The sequence below is a fragment of the Maniola hyperantus genome, chromosome 28 (assembly GCF_902806685.2).
Source record: "Maniola hyperantus chromosome 28, iAphHyp1.2, whole genome shotgun sequence".
Classification (NCBI taxonomy): Eukaryota; Metazoa; Arthropoda; class Insecta; order Lepidoptera; family Nymphalidae; genus Maniola; species Maniola hyperantus.
Genome location: NC_048563.1, coordinates 4,552,266 through 4,558,265, shown reverse-complemented (window position 1 = coordinate 4,558,265; position 6,000 = coordinate 4,552,266). Strand labels below are relative to the sequence as shown.

Sequence of the window (6,000 nt, the reverse complement as noted above, 5' to 3'; positions counted from 1 at the left end):
TGTGAAACGTTTAACTTTAATTACATAAACTACCCTCGAAATAGAGCGCGGCCGTGGGGCGGCCATGTTGTCTGAACAAACAAAATGGCGGGCTGTCAGCTGTCACTCTTCCCGCGCTTTTTGCCCGATCAAAAACATTCTGCATGTACGCTACGAGTAGATAATATATTAATTTGTTTATTTTTAGGGTTAGGGGGAAAAACGGAACCCTTATAGGATCACTTTGTTGTCTGTCTGTCGGTCAAGAAACCTACAGGGTACTTCCCATTGCCCTAGAATCATGAAATTAAGCAGATAGGTAGGTCCTATAGCAGACATTCGGGGAAAAATCTGAAAACCGTGAATTTAGGGTTAGATCACACAAAAAAAATTAAATTGTGGTCATGAACTAATAATTAGTATTTTCAACTTTCGAAGTGAGTGACTATATCAAATGGGGTTATCATATGAAAGGTCTTCACCTGTACATTCTTAAACAGATTTTTATTTATTTTTATGCATCATAGTTTTTTAATTATCGTGCAAAATGTCGAAAAAATACGACTGTAGTACGGAACTCTCATTGCGCGAGCCTGACTCGCACTTGGCCGGTTTTTTTTTTCATTATAGGCGCACGCTTGACCACGATCACACCTGATAGGAAATGATGATGTGGCCTAAGATGGGGCGCGTTTGCCTAGAAGGTGCCTATTCACTCTTGTTTTAAAGATACCTATATTATAATTGGCAAGAAGCACTGATCTCGGAAGAGTTTTCCAGACCCTAGCCGTGCGTATAAGGAATGATGACGCAAAGCGTTTCGTACGCGAAGATTGAATGTTGACGACATAGGGGTGTAAGTAGGTAGTATAACGAGAAGTTTCGATGTAAGCTAACTTGTAAGTATAGATTCCTGTAGTTGAGCAATTAAAGTATCGCGTGTGGTGTGCAAGTACGTAGAAGCTTGTTCTGAATTATTAGCGACACGCGAACTCCGCTGCCTACTGAAATCTAAGCAAAATACGTAGGTAGGGACATAGTAGGTAAAATAGTATATTATTCAACTAGTGCTATTATAAAAACAAGAATAAAGGACCAATAGGAATAAATATAAATAAATAAATAAATAATATTATAAATGTGGAAGTGTGGTTGTTTGGATGTTTGTTACTCAATCACGCAAAAACGGCTGAACGGATTTGGATGAAATTTAGAATGGAAATAGATTATACCCTGGATTAACACATAGGCTACTTTTTATCCCGGAAAAACAAAGAGTTCCCGCGGGATTTTGAAAAATGTAAATCCATGTGGACGAAGTCGCGGGCATCAGCTAGTAATATTATAAATGTGGAAGTGTGGATGTTTGGATGTTTGGGTGTTTGTTACTCAATCACGCAAAAACGGCTGAACGGATTTCGATGAAATTTAGAAGGAAGATAGATTATAACATGGATTAACACATAGGCTACTTTTTATCCTCGGAAAATCAAAGAGTTCCCTCGGGATTTTTAAAAACCTAAATCCACGCGTTCGAAGTCGCGGGCATCAGCCAGTCAATTTTAATTACTTTATTTCCATGTAAGTTAATAAACTATGGCAACTGAACACAAATAGTCCAACACGTAAAAGAAATGTATATAAATTCCATCAAAGCGCTCTTTTCTTTTTTTTTTACCGCAGGACCAGGCTGCGTAGTTGTATTATATGGCTTTAATTTGATAGCGCTGTACAGGATGTTCCCAAAAATGCCTATTTATCATTTAGTTTATTACTAGACCAGCTGATCCCCGCGACTTCATTCGCGTGGATTTAGATCTTGAAAAATCGTGTGGGAACTCTTCGATTTTTCGGGATAAAAAGTAGCCTATGTCATCTCCAGGTCTTTAACTATACCCATGCTAAAAACCACGTCAATCCGTTGCACCGTTGCGACGTGATTGCAGGACAAACCAACAAACCAACAAACAAGCACACTTTCGCATTTATAATAAAGGTATTACGTAGCAAGGCAGGTTGCTACGTAAGCTACACTATGCTACGAATGGAGCTACGTACGCTACGTTAGTTTTTTTTTCAGATACAAGTTAGCCCTTGACAGCAATCTCTGGTGGTAAGTGATGATGCAGTCTAAGATGGAAGCGGGCTAACCTGGAAGGGGTATGGCAGTTTTTATTGAACCCCTTGGTTTCTACACGGCATCGTACCGGAACGCTAAATCGCTTGGCGGCACGGCTTTGGTAGTAGCAGTAGCTTTGCCTCCCACCAGACCAGACCAGAAATTTAGAAAATATAAAATTCCAAACCCCTGCCAGGAATCGAACCCGTGACCTCCCACTAATGAGACCACAGTGCTTACTATTGCGCCAGGGAGATCGTCAAAAATTTCCAGCTAGTACGTAAGGAGCTACGTCCGCTACGTCAGATAATTTTAGGACAAGTTGCTACGTAATCTATACTACGCTACGTAAGGAACTACGTCCGCTACGTCATATAATTTCAGGACAAGTTGCAACGCAAGCTACACTACGCTGCGTAAGAAGCTACGACCGCTACGATAGACACTTTCAAGCAGGTTGCTACGAAAGCTACACAACGGAACAGACAGACAGGTTCAGACAGATTGCTATATAAACTACATGTGCTGTTTCATAAGCTACGTTCGCCCCTGTAATCCATCAGGCAGGCTGCTACATAAGCTACGCCACGCTACGTAAGAAGCTACGTCCGATACGGTATATATTTTCAAATAGCTACGTATGCTATATTATGCTACCTCCTTAAAAACCCCCCTTTTAATAAAATATTCATAAATGGAACACGAAACATCCTGTATTTAAAGAAAGGTTCGTGCAACCTTGCACGAATACCCCAAGACGCTCAGTACCGCGCCAAGAACCGAAGTCACCACACGAGCAGTCTAACAGTAACTAACTAGTCCATACCCCACCGTGACTCAAACTAAACCTGAACTAAACTAAACACAAACTAAAAAAAACTTATCTCTGGTTAATGCAAACTTTAAAAACATTAATTTAAAAAAATTCAACACGCTGTAGCACGCTTTTTTTATTTTATTTTTATTAGGTTCTTTATGAGATAAAACAAACTATGTATTTTTAATTAGGTTCTTTTTAGTGTGTGTGTTTGTGTGAGTTTGTTTTATCTCTGGTTGTAAGTATTTTTTTTAAATATTGAAAGTTTAAGTAAGCCTACATACACATTCTGATAAAATTGTTTAGAAGCTATTAGTGCATAAAGTAATCCTAGTATGAATATATTTTTCAAGTTAACTGACGTGACATATAAGTTGGGGTAAATCTGTCATTTATTTATCTTAAATATATATAAAAGGATTGACTGACTGACTGATCTATCAACGCACAGCTTAAACTACTTGACGGATCGCGCTGAAATTTAGCATGCAGATAGTTATCTGATAAGAAAGGATTTTGAAAATTCAACCCCTAAGGGGGTGAAATAGGGGTTTGAAATTTGTGTAGTCCACGCGGATGAAGTCGCGAGCATAAGCTAGTCCATAGTAATATTATAAATAACTGAAAGTGTTGTGTCTGTCTGTCTGTCTACTAGCTTTTCACGGCCCAATAGTTTAACCGATTTTGAAGAAAGGTCAGCTTACATCCCGGAGAAGGACATAGGCTTCTTTTTATTCCGGAAAAACTTAAAATTAACTTGAAATTTCAAATGTATCTGTCTGTTTCTGGCTTTTCACGGCCCAGCAGTTTAACCGATTTTGTTAAAATTTGGTACAGAGTTAGCTTACATCCTGAGGAAGGAAATACGCTACTTTTTATTACTCGGAAAATGAATAAGTTCTCACGGGAATTTTCAAAAACCTTAATCCACGCGGACGAAGTCGCAGGCATCATCTAGTACTTATATAACAGATACAACGTATCGGTATGTCATTTACATACAAAGGTAGACCAAAGTAGTACTTAGAAATTCTTTGAGGTAGACTTACATAACTACTGTGTCACTTTTATAAACTTGAAAAGTTAAATTTTGAGTGAAAACTACTTACCTTACAAGTTACAACGTCTTTAAAATGCTTATTTTAAGTGTTAACTTAAAAACTGTGTTCTTATTTATCACATGTTTAATTGTTAAATAGGTAATAATTAAGTACCTAATATAAGTTACATTCTAGTACGTAACATTTCTAAATATCTTAGAATAGAATAGAATTTATTTTATTCAAGTAGACTTATTATAAGTGCTTTTGAATCGTTAACTAGTTTAATTTACCACTGGTTCGGAATGCCGTTCCTACCGAGAAGCACCAGCAAGAAACTCGGCGGTTGCTCTTTTCAAGTGATCAATTCTATCTATAACTAAATACCTATAAAGCCCGCGACTTCGTCCGTGTGGATTTAATTTTTTAAGAATCCCGTGGGAACTTATTGTTATTTCGAGAGAAAAAGTAGAATGTGAAAGCTTTCAATTATTAAAAAAAATTAACATTTAAGAATCACAATTTTTTTTTGCCGCTGAAACTCACTAATTTCGAGGATTCATTTAATTACCTATAGTATGAAACAGGTCGAGATGGCAATCGGGAAGGAAACGCCCCGCACTAACCGGGTGCGGGATAGGATAAGTGATGTGCGGGTGTGCGGGGCGTCTCCCGCCTCATACCCCCATTGCCATCTCGACCTGTCGCAGATTAAACTTATACTTTTTTAGGAACAGAAATAAAGGTTAACAATTAACTGTCTATTATCCAATCTGTCTAATCATCATCATCATCATCATGGTCAACCCATCGCCGTCTCACTACAGAGCACGGGTCTCCTTTCAGAGTGAGAAGGGTTTGGCAATAGTCTACCACTATCTAATATCTGCATAATTTTAAAGGACTACCAAAGTCCTCGTAAGCCGTGATAGCTTAGTGGTTAAGACGTCCGCCTTCCAATCGGAGGTCGGGGGTTCGATCCCGGGCACGCACCTCTAACTTTTCGGAGTTTTGTGCGTTTTAAGCTATTAAATATCACTTAGAAAACATCGCGAGGATACCTGCATGCCTGAGAGTTCTCCATAATCTTCTCAAAGGTGTGTGAAGTCTGCCATCCGCATTTTGCCAGCGTGGTTGACTATGGCCAAACCCTTCTCATTCTGAGAGGAGACCGGTGCTCAGTAGTGAGTCAGTTGATCATGATGATGATTAAAGCCGTCGGCTTTTCATTGTTGCAAAGCCGGCGGCGACTTCTTTGAGATTGTGGATCTTTGATCACACAGTTTCAGACAGTTTTTTATTAACCTTTGCTTTTACTAGTAAAAAAACTAGAAGTGTAATAAATAATAATAATAATTATTATTATAACTACCTAATTCTTATGAAATGAATAATTAATTATTATTTTGCAAAAATCTATATAAAAATAAAATAAAAACCGCTAGATTTATCCAAAAAGTATCAATTCATGACACGGACGTCTTTTTCCTTAGAGATTTACTTATCTTTTTTTTATATAGATAAACTTTCATAAACATTATAATTCACAAAAAACGCTTTTTTCACATAACTCTCATATTCAGATAATTTTTAAGTACATACCTACGTAAATTACATTATGTAGGTAGGTACTTAATATTATTTCTAAACTTTATTCACTAGACTAAAGATTACTAAATCTTTATACCTACTTATTCTTTAAAACTGTAACAAAACGATTTCAGTACATTAAAGAAAAATTCCAAAGTTAGCAACACTGTACTCTGTGAATATTCTATGCACATCGTAGATAGAGTAATAAAGGTAGATGCAGGAACGTTTGCTTTCTCATTCGCACTAAAATGAGAGCACAGATAAAGTTACTAATGTGATAAACAGAGACGCAGCTAACCTATTTTTTGTCCCTTATCGTGTAACTGGTTTTTTTTCAAGAATACATACAAGAAGTTGCAAAACAAACTTTGAGAATTCGTGGCGTAATTGTATTTCTCATTAGTTATTTACTTGTTTTCACATAAAAAACGTTTAATACAAATATTGTTGAT

General features: G+C 37.2%; 1 protein-coding gene across 3 annotated transcripts in view; it reads left to right on the top strand.

Annotated features, from left to right (window-relative positions):
• Positions 1-2,868: 2,868 nt before the first annotated feature.
• Positions 2,869-6,000, top strand: part of sosie — a 31,946-nt gene continuing 28,814 nt past the window's right edge. Inside the window, exon 1 of one of the 3 annotated variants that reach the window (XM_069508310.1) lies at positions 2,869-2,905. The gene's annotated coding sequence lies outside the window, so the exon portion shown is untranslated. Of the gene's footprint in view, positions 2,988-6,000 lie in introns of all 3 variants that reach the window. The other 2 variants (XM_069508309.1, XM_034983132.2) reach the window with 2 other exon arrangements.